Source organism: Fistularia commersonii, chromosome 23, assembly GCF_037954325.1.
Source record: "Fistularia commersonii isolate RoL2024-O1a breed Wild chromosome 23, RoL_Fcom_v1.0, whole genome shotgun sequence".
NCBI lineage: Eukaryota > Metazoa > Chordata > Actinopteri > Syngnathiformes > Fistulariidae > Fistularia > Fistularia commersonii.
In genome coordinates this window covers 14,038,319-14,053,569 of record NC_141306.1, presented here as the reverse complement: position 1 = coordinate 14,053,569, position 15,251 = coordinate 14,038,319, and the positions used below count along the sequence as shown (strand labels likewise).

Sequence of the window (15,251 nt, the reverse complement as noted above, 5' to 3'; positions counted from 1 at the left end):
GGCGGAGGAAAGCCAGCATGAAAGAAGAAGCCTGAAAGTGGGCTAAACGATCAACATCTGCATTGAAAAGAACATTTAGTCCTCAAAACCATCGGCGGGACAAACACGCCTTTCCTCGTCTTATTTCTTTCGATAAATAATCGACTTTCTCGCTTTTTATTATGGTATCGGGCATTTAATGGCTGTCACTTTTGCAGTGAAGGAGCGGAAAAGGAGCGAAAAAGGAAAAGGTTGTGGCGACGCGACGATGTTTGGTTCGTTTGGACGTCGCGACACGTGGGTTAAGCCCCGCCTCTCAACCAATCATGGGACGGGAAACAGAAAATGAAGGAATAGGTGGAAGAAATGAACGAATGAAAAACGTAGAGCAACGTTGCCATCGTCTTCTAGTAATTTTATTTTCATTTATTTCCATCCTTACTGTTCTTATTCTATTTTTATCATTCGTTCAGTTTATTCTTATTCCATATATATATATATATATATATATATATATATTTATTTATTTTTAATATTAAATTTTCAAATCAAAACAAAAAATATATATTCTTTTTTTTTCTTTTTTTTTTTTTAACCTAATTTGATTCTTACCCCTGGGAGACCAATAAAGTGACATTTTTTTTTTTTTTTAATATTACTTTTTCAAAAAAAAAAAAAAAAAAAATATATATTATTTTTTTTCTTTCTTTTTTTTTTTTTTTTAACCTAATTTAATTCTTACCCCTGGGAGACCAATAAAGTTTTCTTATTCGGATTCAACCCATGTGATTTTTTGTTTGTGTCATTCGTCTCATTATTATTTTTTAATGAGTAGAACGGTGAATTCCAACTTTATTTTTTTCCCTGTAATAGTGTGGTTATTATTTTATCATTCATTCAGTTTATTCTTATTTATATATAAAGTATATATTTCAAAAAATATTTATATTTAATTTTTTTTTCCTATTTTTTTCTTTTTTTACCTAATTTGATTCTTACCCCGGGGGACCAATAAAGTTTTCTGATTCTGATTCAACCCATGTAATTTTTCGTTCATCTCATTTGTCTCATTTTTATCACTATTATTTTTTAATTAGTAGAACGGTGAATTCATATTTTATTTTTTTCCATCCTTCTTTGTAATAGTGTGGTTATTATTTTATCATTCATTCAGTTTATTCTCATGTATATATACACAGGACTGTCTCGGAAAATTAGAATGTTGTGATAAAGTTCTTTATCTTCTGTAATGCAATTAAAAAACAAAAATTACTTTTTCATGATATTCTAATATTTCGAGATAGGATTTTTGAGTTTTCCTAAGATGTAAGCCATAATCATAATGTATAATCATGATGTACATAATGTGTATTTAAAAAAAAAAAAATTACCTTGGAAAAAAAAAAAAAAAAAAAAATTTATTTTATTTTATTTTATTTTCCTATTTTGATTCTTAACCCTGGAGGACCAATAAAGTTTTCTGATTCAACCAGTGTGATTTTTCGTTTGTGTCTCATTATTATTTTTTAACTAGTAGAACTGTGAATTCCAATTTTATTTTTTTCATCCTTCTTTGCAAGTGTGTGGTTATTATTTAATCATTCGTTCAGTTTATTTTTATTTATATATATATATTTTTTTTTTTTTTTCAAAATATTTATATTCAAAAAAAAAATATATATTGTTTTCCTTTCTTTTTTTTTTTTTTTTCCCTATTCTGATTCTTACCCCCGGTTAATTAATATTATAATTAATATATAATATTTAATTACTAGAACGGTGAACCCAATTTTACTTTCTTTGTAATAGTGTGGCTATTATTTTTATCATCTTAAGATGTAGTAGTAATATTAGTATTTTTATATTATTACCATTATCATGGCAAACTGCGCAAAGGCTGGAAGTGAATTGAATCATTGTGCGTTCGATCCTCTGATACTCACGCGATCATGTCATCTGATCATATAAAAGTTAATAACATAAAATATACGGCGGTACTTTCTACTTCCATTAGTATTTCCCGGTTCCTTCGCTTCTCGCGCAGTTCGGGGCTGTTTTTCACAACTATTGATCCGCGTAAATTTTCCCTGAGCTCAAAGAAAAAGGGAGAAAAAAAAAAAAAAAGAAAATGGGATTTGTAGAGGTGGGCTTACAAACCGGATTTATAACCGGATGAATACTTGGAAGCCCCGCGGGGTCGCTTTTTCATCAGCCTCCGTCTTACAAACACCGGAGAAGGACTTCATATTTCAGGAGGAGCTTCCAGCTGGAGAAACCTTTCCCACATTCGGAGAAAAAGCAGGTGGAATCCGCGGCGCCGCGATCTAGACGTCCGACCTCCTTTTCGGATTCCAGTTATCTTTGAGGACCAGATTTGCGATTCCAACTGGAACGCCTTCCTTAAAAAAAAAAAACATCGTATGTTTGGATCGACTCGATCAATTCAATAGATTTCTCTGATAAGGAGCCAAACAGAGTGGACTTATTAAATAACAAACGCTTTATTTGGTCCTATTTTTTGCAGCAATGAAGCAAAGAGCTTTTATAAAAGAAGTATCGGAGTTCTTTTACTATCCTGCTTTTGAGCGTTAATCCCAATAAATCAAGCGCTGGCATTTATGAAGACTTATAAAACGCTGCCGGGGCATAAAAAGCAAACCGTATGAGTTCTTTTCACATTTTTTTTATGTGGCACGTTGAGTCGTAACCCCATGAAGCATCCAACACACACATCACCCACGATGTTGTAATTGTGTTTTAAACCCGAGTGCTGTCGAATCTGCCTGCTTGAAGCGTATAGAATAAGATGTCAGCTGTAAAAGTGGACTTCTGGAACCGGCGTCCGACCCGTTTCTATGGGAAACCAGATGTTTGCGGCGTCGCGGGTCCGCGGCCTTCGTTCATTATCGATCGGCAAAGACGTGACTAATCCGTCTCTTCTTATTCCGAACAACCGTGAGCGGTGCGGCGGAACCCTCCGGAGGAAATCACAAGGCCTGCAACGAGTGGAACATTGGCGAACAGAAGTCTTCAAAATGCTAATAGAGTGGAAGAAGAAGAGGCTGCCCTCAACTCCGCCTCTCTTTTCCAGGAGAACCAGTCTGTGACGGCTGCGTCCAAATTCGACACCAAGCTCAAGTTTCTAGACATTTTTCAGGTCAAAATGATCTAAATCTCTGTTTTTCTTGCATTTGTTTGCTTTAGCATACGGCCTTCCTGTGCTCAGGGAAGCCGGAGTTGGCCAGTGGACCTTTTTGCTGTGAGGCGGCGCCTCCAAACCACTGTTGCTGCCTATATTCTATTTTCTCGTCGATATAGACAGTGACGACACTGAAATGAATTAATCGAATGAAGGTTTCTTACACAAACTAACAAATTGAGTTGAAAAGTAAATCGTAGGGAAGAAAGAAAGGGAAACCTACATGTTCCCGATTGACGAGAGTCAACTGGAGTGTCCAAGATGCCCCTGGCCGGTAAACCGGGGTTCACCTTGAACTGGTCACCCAACGTTTTTGGGTGAAAATGCAAACCTTCTTCTGCGATCTGGAGGTCTGTCTGTGCCTGACAACGGCACGACAGGAAGACGGGCTCCGGACTGGTCTGAGATTTGAGAGAATTTGAGGCGGGGAAATCAAAAATGGGTAAAGAGCACTAAAGTTACACTTAGTTGCCATGTGCAAAAATGGCAAACTCCAAAGTACAACAGAAGCTACGTCCTCTTGGAATCGACCCTCCTCGTAGTTCCGGATCACTCCGAGAAATAACTCTTCCTCAACTCCAATTCCATGCGAATACCGGTTTTCTTGCCCGTGGGTACGACTCACTGTAGCATACGGCCTTTTTTTACTGCCCCAGCACAGGAAGTGTCTCTATGCTTCTTTACAAATTCACTGCACCGACTACCGGCCTGCCATGTGCGCTAGAGGCATTCTGGTATGTCCGACGGTCCGGTGTGCGCGGAGATCGGTTTCAAAATGTCGCCATCTGCGAGTGCGGCTATTGGAAAGCGGCAGCTGGAAACGACACGTACGGACAATTGAGGGACTCCGATGAACTCCCTGCATGTTCTCGGACTGTTGGAGGAACCAGGAGAACCCGATAGTAACTCCCACAAAGCTCTAACCACTCCGTATGCAACGATACGAATAGCGTAAGTACGATGTCATCCAATCTGATAAGAAAACAAGAGAACAACTGCTAACACAACACGCTGTAACAACAGCAATCCTGAACACTTCAAACTGTCTTTTATTTGTTTGAGCCTTATTTGAGTAAAGATTACAAATAATGTTTAGACATTTGAAGAAAGTGCATGCAATATTTGTCAGACTCTGGTCAACAATCAATACTTGCTCACAGGGGTGTTGCTCAGTCCATGATGATCCAATTGATCCAAGGGTCCTGTGGTTTCTCAGGGAGTGTCCAAAAACCTTTCTGCACTTATGAACCACTTGAATGGGGCCCCATTGAATGGGGGCGTGTTTGACCCGACAAGAACAAAGATCGATGACGTCTTCGGGTTTCCTCACAGGGACTGAAGCGTCGGAGGGCAAACGTAAACCCAAAAACCGTCGGAGATGCGAGAAGGTCGACTTGAAATTCATGAAATGCTCTTCGGAGCCCGAGCATACGAGTGACCAGACATTGACAAATGCGGTGTCCGGAAGAGTTCGTCATTCAAACGCCTGGCTCCGACACCTTCAAGGTTCAGACGCCTCCACTCCAGAATTGATGACATGGAAAAGCGAGAAAGGTTTTCTTTTATCAAACTTAACCAGAAAAGATTTCAACCATTGACAATTAATCATGTCATGGGCCCTGAATAAAAACAACGTCCAAGACGAGGGCTTGTTGTCGCGGTTGCTTTTTGCAGATACCGATTGGTGGCCACTCAAAGTGTGATCTTGTCACACCAAGACTTGGAGTCACAGGAGGTCCAGACGGCAAGCTTAAACAAGGCAGTCCAAGGAAGGAGGTTTCGAGAACATTCGAGGTAAACAGAAGAAGACAGTGCAGTGGGGAAAATACACAAGGGAATAACAAGGAAGTCTGTAAGATTCTGTTTGACATGGATGACATCAAATGAACTCCTTCATGCCTTCTTTGCTGCGATACTTTGCAGCAGGTGAGGAACATTTAGGCCCGATGTGAAACTCAGCAACAAAAAAAGCAGACACCGGTATGAGCTATTCAACACGACGACTACAAACAGGAGTGTAAAAACAAATGCGTGTACTGGACATACCACATGAGCCTAATGCCAATCATCAAAAAGCATACAAGTCAGTTCTACTTTCAGTTGTTGTGTTTACTGTAAGTGGCTAAATAGGTTTAGAGGGTATTCAGAATAGCATGTTTGAGTTATTCAATGTGCGTGCATCAGTTTGGCTGTTTAATTCAAGGGTAATGGAAAACAGCATTATTTATGGTTTTACTGTTTTAAAGTAGCCAAGTACCGAGCAAATCAAGCCGCAAAGCCACCGTGACCTCAAGCAGCATCGATTAAAATATCTTATCAAAGCCTCTCGTTTTGCTAATATTATGAATGCTGTCTTTACGAGGGACATTTCAGTTTTGTTTTCAGTTGTCTTGTATAAAATAGTTCCACGTGCAGAAGGCATCACTTTGAAATTACCCCCCCTGCACACTGTAGGAAAACAGCAGTTACACCGTTGTCCACATTCAAGACCAGTAGTTGGTGCTGTGATTTTGCCATGAAATAAAACTTGCATGAGCACAGACACTTCCTGTCTCGCTCCAATAGCAAACGTGGGATCAACAATCAACAACGGCGAGCAATTGGGTATTTGTACAGTCGCGATGAGGTGGAGCGACCCTGACCTACAAGGGGAGTCAATTCCAAAAGCTCATCCTAACTATAGGGTCGTCCTACCAACTGCGCGTGCCAAGTGACTGCAACTTTAGTGCGCATGCCTATATTTTCTCCGATTTAAGGCACAGCGGCGTCATTCTTGTCTTGACGTTAGGCTACCGGATGGCATCCATTCACTCCCAAATGGTGGCAGAGCTGCTCTGCAAGGGGCTGACCGGACCATCTGGAACAACTGAAGGGGTTCGCCATCTTGCCCAAGGACAGTCCAGCATGTAGACAGAGGGAGCTGAGAACCGAACCGTTGACCTTTCAATTGGAGGAAATGGCGGTTAACGGCCTCTGGACCAAACGGAGTGGGGAGCACACTCCCGTGCCCTTAAGTATCATCCATCTTTCTCATCAATCCATCCCTTGCCTCTGACAGAAATTCCTGGATGACTCGGCGTCTAAGAGGGGAATACGGGACACTGGTAGACAAATTTGTAGACTGGACCGAGGGGAACCACTTGAGGCCGAATGTCAGCAAGACCAGAACAATGGTGATCGACTTCGGGAGGAAGTTGGACACGCCGGCGCAGCCGCTACAGATCAGGGGGGAGGTGGAGGAGATGATCGACAACAGACTGGACGGGTAACCCAACACCGAGTGTTTGTACGGGAAAGGAAGGAGCAGACTGTAACTCCTCAGGAAGCTCAGATCATTTAATGCAAGCGGCAAGATGTTGAAGATCTTTTGTCAAGCTGTTGTCTCCGGTGTCCAGTTGTGTTTCAGGGGCGCAGCATCAGACCCAGAGACTCCCACAGACTGGACATGGTCATCAGGAGAGCTGGTTGGTCTCTAGATGGAGAACGTTGAGACGCAGGTGGAAAAGAGGACGCTTAAGAAACGTCATCCATCATGGACAACCGGAAGCACCCCGTCCACCGGAGCAGCTTCTCCGGCAGACCGTTACAGCTCTGCTGTCCAACAGAAAGATACAGGAACTCCTCCCAAGCTCACGCCGTAACCCTCTACATTAACTCACTCTCATCAGTTACTGCAATAATCCACTTTGCCCATTATTCATTCCTGTATGTTGGTAAATATGTAGCGTACTTTGCGGACCATGAGACGCACTACATTACAAAGCGCGATATCCATGAACGTCTATTTTCTTACATAAGGCATACCGCGTTGTAAGGCGTGATAAAACATAGGGTACATAAAGCGAAACAAAACAGTCAGTTGAGTCCAACTGTATTCATCTCACTTTGTTCCCTCGGAAACTCTGGTCTTCTTGACTCGCCGCAGTTCATCTGCTCGTTTCCTCCACTCCCGAACCATCGATTCATTAATATTGAATTCTCTCACAGCTGCTCTATTCCACTTCTGTCTCTTCACAGGTGCCAAACAAATGTAGATTAATATTCTGCTGAAGCACAGTGCGTAACGGTACTCCAAAAAGTGGCGGAGGTAAGCGTACGACGTGCTGTTCTCTGATTGGTTTATGGTTGCCGGCGATAGTGGACACCTGATGTCAGTGTGAGGTTGGAACAACATTGTATTCCAACGTTGTCCGACACAATCAATCGCACGGAGCGGCTTGGTCGCTTACCAAAGTCGCACAAAAAAATTTTGATGGATGTTTTGAGCGCAGTGGGCCACATAAAATTGGTTGGAGGTTGATAAGCACAAGAACTCATGTATAAGGCGCACTGGATTATAAGGCGCATGGTCAATTTTGTGGAAAATGAAGGATTTTAAGTGCGCCTTAGAGTGCGAAAAATACGGTACGGACAAGATTATACTTTATACTTTTTATTTTTAGCTTTTCGCTATTTTGTTTTTCTACATCTCATCCCATCCAAGCCCCCCCCCCCCCGACCCGACAGCATGGGGTAGCCTGACGCCATACAAGACGGTATAGGAAAAGGCAGCATGAGTGTTGGGATCCAGGGAGGCGGAAAAGGTGAGCGGCGGCGGCGGCACGAGCGTGCACGAGCGTGCACGAGCGTGACTCCAGATGGATCTGGCAAAAATAGAATCACCTTATATTATGTCGCCTCTTAGGTTCTCATTTTTGCCCGCATTCTCTAAACGTGACAGATGGACTCCAGCGCCGCCATTTCTGTAGAAATCCAATTTACTGCTGACGTCCTTATTTTCCTGAGCGGATATACGATGATGCAATTAGAGCGATATTGAAAAGAAACTCGGAACTATGGACTCCGGACTTGCGGCGGAAAAATGTTTCCTTCGATGCTCGCGTTGCCTCGATAGATACCGAAATACCGACAAGTGAAATATGCAGCTAATGCCGTTTTCTTATCCGCGCCTTGAAATCCTACAAGGAAGAGTGACTGACCTGACTGTTTACAGCTCTACTGTTAGCGGTGACATTTCCGATTGGATCAATAAGCGCCCCTCTCGTCCCCCGCATCTGTTGTTGCTTTAGCACAGCCGCTACACAAATCCAATCTCAGTTCACAAAAGCCATTGCGGTTCTTCTGGATCGTATCAGTGATTTTTTTTCGTTTTCCCGTTCCGACGAGACGCCACAGGTAAACCTCCGGAGTCCTGGAGATTCGAACGGAAGGTGAATCCACGCTCCGGGAAATGAAAATAAATAGAAACGTGAACACGGAGCCGGCACGTAAATATTCAAAGTTAAACAAAAGCATCTTTGAAAAGCTCCCTTCCCTTGATATCAGCCTTTTCAAGTGCAAGACCTTAATATGTTGATTTGATTACACACAGCCACATGAAACCTAATCAAATACAATCAGAACACACTGCTAATGGGGAATTTGGAAGGAAAAACAAAAAAAAAACAAAAAAACATGGGGGGCGGGGGGGGGACACACAACTGAGCATTGTGCCGACATCTGTACGCCTCATGACTCCAATTGTCCCGTTGTTTTGGAGTTTCACCTGGTTTCATTTAGCAAATAGCAGCGTGAGGCCGCAGGAGACGCTGAGTTTTATAGATATAAATGTTTATATATAGATTCACACATTAGGAGCAACTCAATGTGATTAGCATGATTAGCTCTTTGCCGCTCTGTTTCTCATTGGTTCTCTCCGTTTTGTCAAAAACCACTGACCAGGACCCGCGGTAGTTTTTAAAAATCCCGTGGCTTATGACTTCCGACAAGTACCTATGGAACTGTCGAAAGACCCTTCCTGCTGAGGTCCAAGGTCCCTGGTTCCTCAGCAGTAGGAGCATACCGAGAAAAAGCCTCCTTCCTGGAAAGGTTCTAGGAACTTGGAGAAGCTACCACAGTGCCAAAGGAGCTAAGGAGGCCGCTAACTCACTCTTAGCTCACTCACGAAAGTCCACTTTGGGGTCACCTGACCGATCAGATCACAGTTCTGTGACTCTGAGTCGCCGAGCAGAAGCTTTTCGGATTGATTTAAGGCCAAAAGCCTGCAGGTGCAGTATGACTTCATTCACTCGCCCGCCATCAGCAACAGGAAACACGCCTCCTGACGGGCCATTTCTCGATATGTGACGCCAGTGGGAGTGTGTGGACAAGCTTCCAGTGTAGCATGGAAACAAATTATCACCATTTTCTGCTCTGCTGCTTCTCAAGTTGTACTACTTTTTAGGTTCAAAACATCACATGGTCCTTACTAACCTTACTTTTCATGCCAATTTAAGTGAAATATTTTACAGTGTAATATAATAAAATATCTATAGTCACATGCTGATGATACGTCCTCAAGAGAATACATGTGTTGCGTTTGCATTTTCTTTCAGATAACTGTCTTGAATTTGGTGACTTCAGAATCCGGTTAATATCGACGTTAGCTTCCGCGGGAATCGTTTCACCTTTGACCCCTTTCACGCACCCATTTGTTCGCCCATCGATCGAGCCGAGAAGAGAGCGGTGATGTGTCGAGAAGACCGTTTGTGTGCAAACCAAACTTATTGGGAATGCGGTTGCTTCAGCGGCGCATGTTTCGGTTTCACGAGTTACATCGGAAACACACAAGTTGCCGATCGGCGGAAACATGGATTCAGGGAAACGGGAACTTTCTAAGAAGTGCTAAACTTCAGCTCCGCTAGCAGGGAACCTTAGCGACGTCGGGTTTCTGGTCCCGAGGCGCAGTCGCATTTTAGGAAACTAGCGGTTCCTTGAACCTCCTTAGCGGCTCCTTCCAGGCAGGGTCTTGTTACGGTTCCATAGAACTCATGATGTAGGTTCTTGGGATTCGGTGGAACTCGGAAGCCACTGCAGAGCAGACTTGCGACAAAATGGCGAGAACCCATTCAAAACTCAAGCTGCTCTGGCGGGCTCGCAGAGGAGCGACAACATTTTGGCCAATTAAGGGAGTTAGCGAAGGGCTAACGTGGTTCCTCACAAGGCGAAGCGGTGCAGGGAGGCTATAAGAACACTTCAACAACTTATAGCCCATGGTTAGCGTTCCAACCCTGCAGGATAAGGTGGCAGCTTCCACCTCCAAGAACGAAATCCAAGCTGGAAAGTTGTCTGACTTTTTTTGTCCCTAAGTGGCCGATGTCCCAAAGGGATCTTGAAGAGAAGTGTCCTTTGAGCCGGATCCATAATCTTGAATATATCCTTGTCGTGTATCGGGTATCTGCCAAACGGACGCCTCGTGAACCGGAAATGTCTTACATCATGCTTTTATTTCGAAAGGAGGAAAAAGATACCACAACATAACAGACAAATTGAATCAGCCGGGGTGATATTTAGCTTTGAGCTGCAACAAATATGACAAGTCGGACGGACGAACTACGAGACCCGAGTGTCACTCTGGAGCTGCGTTGTTTAAAAAAAAAAAAAAAAAAAAAAAATCACATGATTGGGGTTCAAAATGACGTGAATTTTATGTGTATTTTTGGGAACCGGTTGTTTATTTTAAGCTTGAAGGCCCCTTGAGGTCAGTGGGAATGATGTGATTTGCCAAAGAAAGGTCAACATTTTGCATCAGGATTCCGCGTCCGGCGCTGCGTCCACGCCGGAAAAGGCGCAACGGTTTCCGCCCCAATGCGTGCGTTCCCCTGGTTGTTCACCCCGTCACAAACAGCCCACGGACGCCCGTCCATCAGCTAAACTACAGTTGCATAAAAGCGACTTTTGCCGAACGCTAGTGGTTCCCGGGTTCAGTGTTTCCCAACCTTTTTTGAGCCACGGCACATATTTTACATTAGAAAAATCACACGGCACACCACCAAATAAATATGTCAAAAACAGTTTTTGACAAATTAGAATGAAACAAGTCTCAATTTACTTCGTGTGAATTCTAATATATCTAATATCTGTAGATTCGTCAAGTTGCAATGCAAATTTCCCACTGATGTGCGACTTTTCCAGAACACTTTTTTCAAGACATGTCATCAATATGTCTGAAAATGGTATTATTGGAGAGAACTGGCTATTTCTTTATCAACGCCAGAGCCGAGCATTTCTTCTCCAATCATTTTGCCGGCAGGTCGTATTAATGTTTTGCTGTTTGGATTTAGAGACGAGTTCAGCAACTTTCTAGCAGCTTTCACTGCTTTCTCACTCGTCTTGGTCGTTTTCAACAACGCTGCCTGTTTGTTTACGCAGATACAAGTACCGTCATTTCCGGACGATGAGCCGCGACTTTATTCACGTAAACAACGATGCGGCTAATATACAGACTTTTTTGGGTGGGGGACGCTAACGAGCTTCACGCCGCTAAAACGTTTATCCTCGTCACATCGGACCGATGAAATGACGGGAAAATTCTGAATCCGTTCAACTCCGACATCGAAGAAGACGACTTTGACGGTTTTAGTGCGCAGGAGGAAGCTAAAGATAGCGACCGGCTAGCCGGTGCGGCTTATATGGGGGTGCGCCCTATAGTCCAGAAATGACGGTACTTTTTATTTTAAAAAAGTATCGCGCAAAGCGTCACTAATCACTCTGATAAACAGATGCACAGGTTAATTCACTACCGTTGCCATGGAATGGACACGCTGCCCACATAGACATAGGAAGACACATTATTTGCGTTGGATAGATAATTTTCGGACCAATCGGGTGAAAGTGGGCATTTTTCCACGGCACACCTGATGATCTCTCACGGCACAGCGGTTGGGAAACACTGATCTAGATCAAGCGGTTGGGGAATTATTCACCCATCCACTGTCAGCACCTTGGAGATGAGGTGATTGGACAAGACGGAGACAAGCTAAAAAATAGCATACAAATCGAATAAAGTGTACAAGGATAAAGCGGAATCTATCCAGTGTGAGTTGGAAGGGGAGTCAGGGTTGTACGTGATGGATGACAGTTTCTTAAGTGTGTTAAGGTGTTAGTGTGTGTTTGAACCTCCACACAGATACGTGGAGAACATAGAAACTCCATCTCCGGCCCAAATCCAACCAGGGACCTTCTCGCTCCTTGCTGGGAGGCAGAAGCGCTAACCGCTGCGCCACCGGGCCGCCCGCGGCTCATATGGATTACTTTAATTAAAAAAAAATAAAAAGGCTGGATAAAAAGGCAATTTATCCATACATAATAAAGACACACACACACACACACACACACCTTTGTCCTCCATTGAATAGACAAAGAACACCATTCAAATATACCACATGCCTGATTCAGAGTGGAAATGGGTAAAAATGTCATCCGCAATTGTTCTATAATTTTTTTTTTTTTTCATTATAAACACTTTCCCGATGATCTACAAGGTTTTATTTTTATTTTTTTTCAAAACTAAAGTATCCGCGGTATTGATGAATGAATGAGTGACTGGAAAAGGATACACTTGTGCGTCATGAGGACTTTTAAAGCAAACACGTGCGAGGACTGTGGAGCAAAGCCTCCTGGATCTGATTAGCACCAACTCAGACAAGTCATCTAGTCACACACACACACACACACACACACACACACACACACACACACACACAAGTAAAACATTATCTGCAACATATAGTTACTTTCTCCCCTTCTTGGACTGTTACGTTCACATCCAACAGGACAGAAGCCTGGAAGTCGAGATGTACAGGAAACCAACGCACACCGACCGGTGTTTACTTCTGGACTCTCTCCGAACTGGGGGTGACCGGAACTCTAGAAGGCGGCAGGATGAGGAAAGCCCTGACCCCGACTGGGCTTTCGCCAAATCAGAAACCACCAGACGCGAGAACATTGAACAGGAGGAAGAGCAACAAACCAAAAACATGGTCATACCGGGCATACCGAGAAACTCCGAAGGGCGTTTGACAAACAGCGTACCTTTCGAACCCCTCAACATCCTGAGATGCAGAATGTGGCACCGACGATTTTGAAGAACAAACAACCAAACGACAGGAGAACCTCCTCTTCAGGACTCTTTGGGAACCATTTGAAGACCGACGGTTGGACGGAAGGGTCAAAGAAGCTATCTTTGTCAAAACAGACCAGAGGGAGGAGGACACAACCTTTCACAAACACATTTCCAAGGTATTTAAGCACACAGGCACCAGAACCATCTGCACCCTCCAAACAAGCGGGACAGATCCAGGACCGGAACCAGACCCCGGAACTCCTGCAAGAACCTCGGCCCATGTGATCCAAAGGGTTTCACCCCTTTGTCTGGATTCACCTTTCCACAAAAGTTGCTCCCTTGTTCCAGATGAACTAAGACCCGAGTTTCTGCAGATCAACTCTTCCATCGGTACAACAAGCCGGCATCACCTCGACCCGCCCGAAACGCTGGCGGTTTTACCAGGAAACCAACAGGGATTAAAGCTGAGGAAGCTTCTGGGAGGAAACGTCAAGAAATTGATGTCCGGTTGCCACGACAAGGGGATTTTGACAAGAATACAGTAAACGGGACTGTCTCAGAAAATTACAATATTGTGATAAAGTTCTTTATCTTTTGTAATCCAATTAAAAATACATAATTTTATATTGTATTAAAAATTATATATTATATTTTATATTAAAAATAAAAGAATAATGAGACGAATGACACGAACGAAAAATCACGCTGGTTGAATCAGAATTAGAAAACTTTATTGGTCCCCCTGGGGTAAGAATCAAAATAGGACAAAAAAAATCAAATAAAAAAAAGATGTATATTTTTTGAAAATGTAATTATTTTTTTTTGAATATGCATTATTTTATATATATATATTTATACAGGACTGTCTCAGAAAATTAGAATATTATGATAAAGTTCTTCATCTTCTGTAATGCAATTAAAAAAACAAAAATTACTTTTTCATGATATTCTAATACTTTGGATTTTTGAGTTTCCTTAAGCTGTAAGCCATAATCAGCAAAATTAAAATAATAAAAGGCTTGAAATATTTGAGTTGATTTGTAATGAATCCAGAATGTATGACATTTTTGTTTTTGGAATTGCATTACAGAAGAACTTTATCACAATATTCTAATATTCTGAGACAGTCCTGTATGTAGAAAGAGCAACTTTTAAGACATGAACTAATAATTAAAACAAAATAATAAACCTATTCATAGAGCACTTCTCCGACGAGCCTCCTATATACCGACTAATTTACTTACTGGCTCGGTTTAAAAAAAAAATCAAATTCCAATAACGTATCCAAACATGTATGATTTTATACCATCCAACCTCCGTCATCCTTTCACCTGCAGCACCAGCAGATTGTAAACATTAAAGTCCATAGTTTAATGTTTGTCCGGCGTGCAATCTGTTATTATTTTGTCCATTTCATGTCACGTCTTCTCCGTTCCTGATCACGTCCGAAAGGTCGGATCCAGAAGAGGAAAAATGTTGCAAGTCCATCCACTTGGGTTTGGATCGAGGTGTTTTTTTTTTTTTTAAGCCACGTCTGCAGCCAAACCAGTTTAAACTTGATACTGTTTAAACAAAGTCGGGATCTTTTTTTCCTTTCCTTTCCTTATCTCAGCCTCCGCCTGTCACTCTTCGCTACTTTGAGGATTTCACCGACTGGAACTACAACCGGAAGGCCGGAGAAGCATGTGATTTCCGCGCGTACGAAACGAGATGTTGATGCGCGGAATCGTCGGGTCACGCCGTCCACGCTCCGTTCAGTTAGCTAACGGCGTTAGCGGCAAACGCCCGGCATTCGCCACCGAATTCCCAATCGATTAGCCGTCATTCGAAGGCGGCCGCTTTCTCGCAATCGCATTAGCGGCTCGCGGAACAAACACAGCTGAGGTCGGATTCACCGGAAATTCGGACCCAAAAGACGACGTGGAAAAGTCGGGTTCCAAAGTTCGTTCTTTTACATCCCAAACCTGCAGGCACTCTTTCAAAACTGTGCGCCGCTGCACCAGCTTCTGCTCTCCGGATTTAACCGCACCCTCTTCGGCTCGCCGGTTTGGAGTCCAGAACGGCTCCGGTAGTTCTTCTCGTACGCTTCCGCCGAACGCTTTCCGACGGAACTGCGAAATTGTGCCCGACGGGTTCTCGATGTCTTCCATGTCAGATTTGCTCTCCAGCTTCATCCGTCTGGGACTCGTA

At 43.1% G+C, this 15,251-nt stretch overlaps 1 protein-coding gene across 3 annotated transcripts in view; it reads right to left on the bottom strand.

The window, feature by feature from the left end:
• rab27b (RAB27B, member RAS oncogene family) overlaps positions 1-15,251 on the bottom strand; it is a 55,964-nt gene that overhangs the window by 13,943 nt on the left and 26,770 nt on the right. Inside the window, exon 1 of one of the 3 annotated variants that reach the window (XM_086170748.1) lies at positions 2,137-2,368. The exons of the other annotated variants lie outside the window; for them this stretch is intronic. The gene's annotated coding sequence lies outside the window, so the exon portion shown is untranslated. Of the gene's footprint in view, positions 1-2,136; positions 2,369-15,251 lie in introns of those variants that run through there. 3 annotated transcript variants of the gene reach the window in all.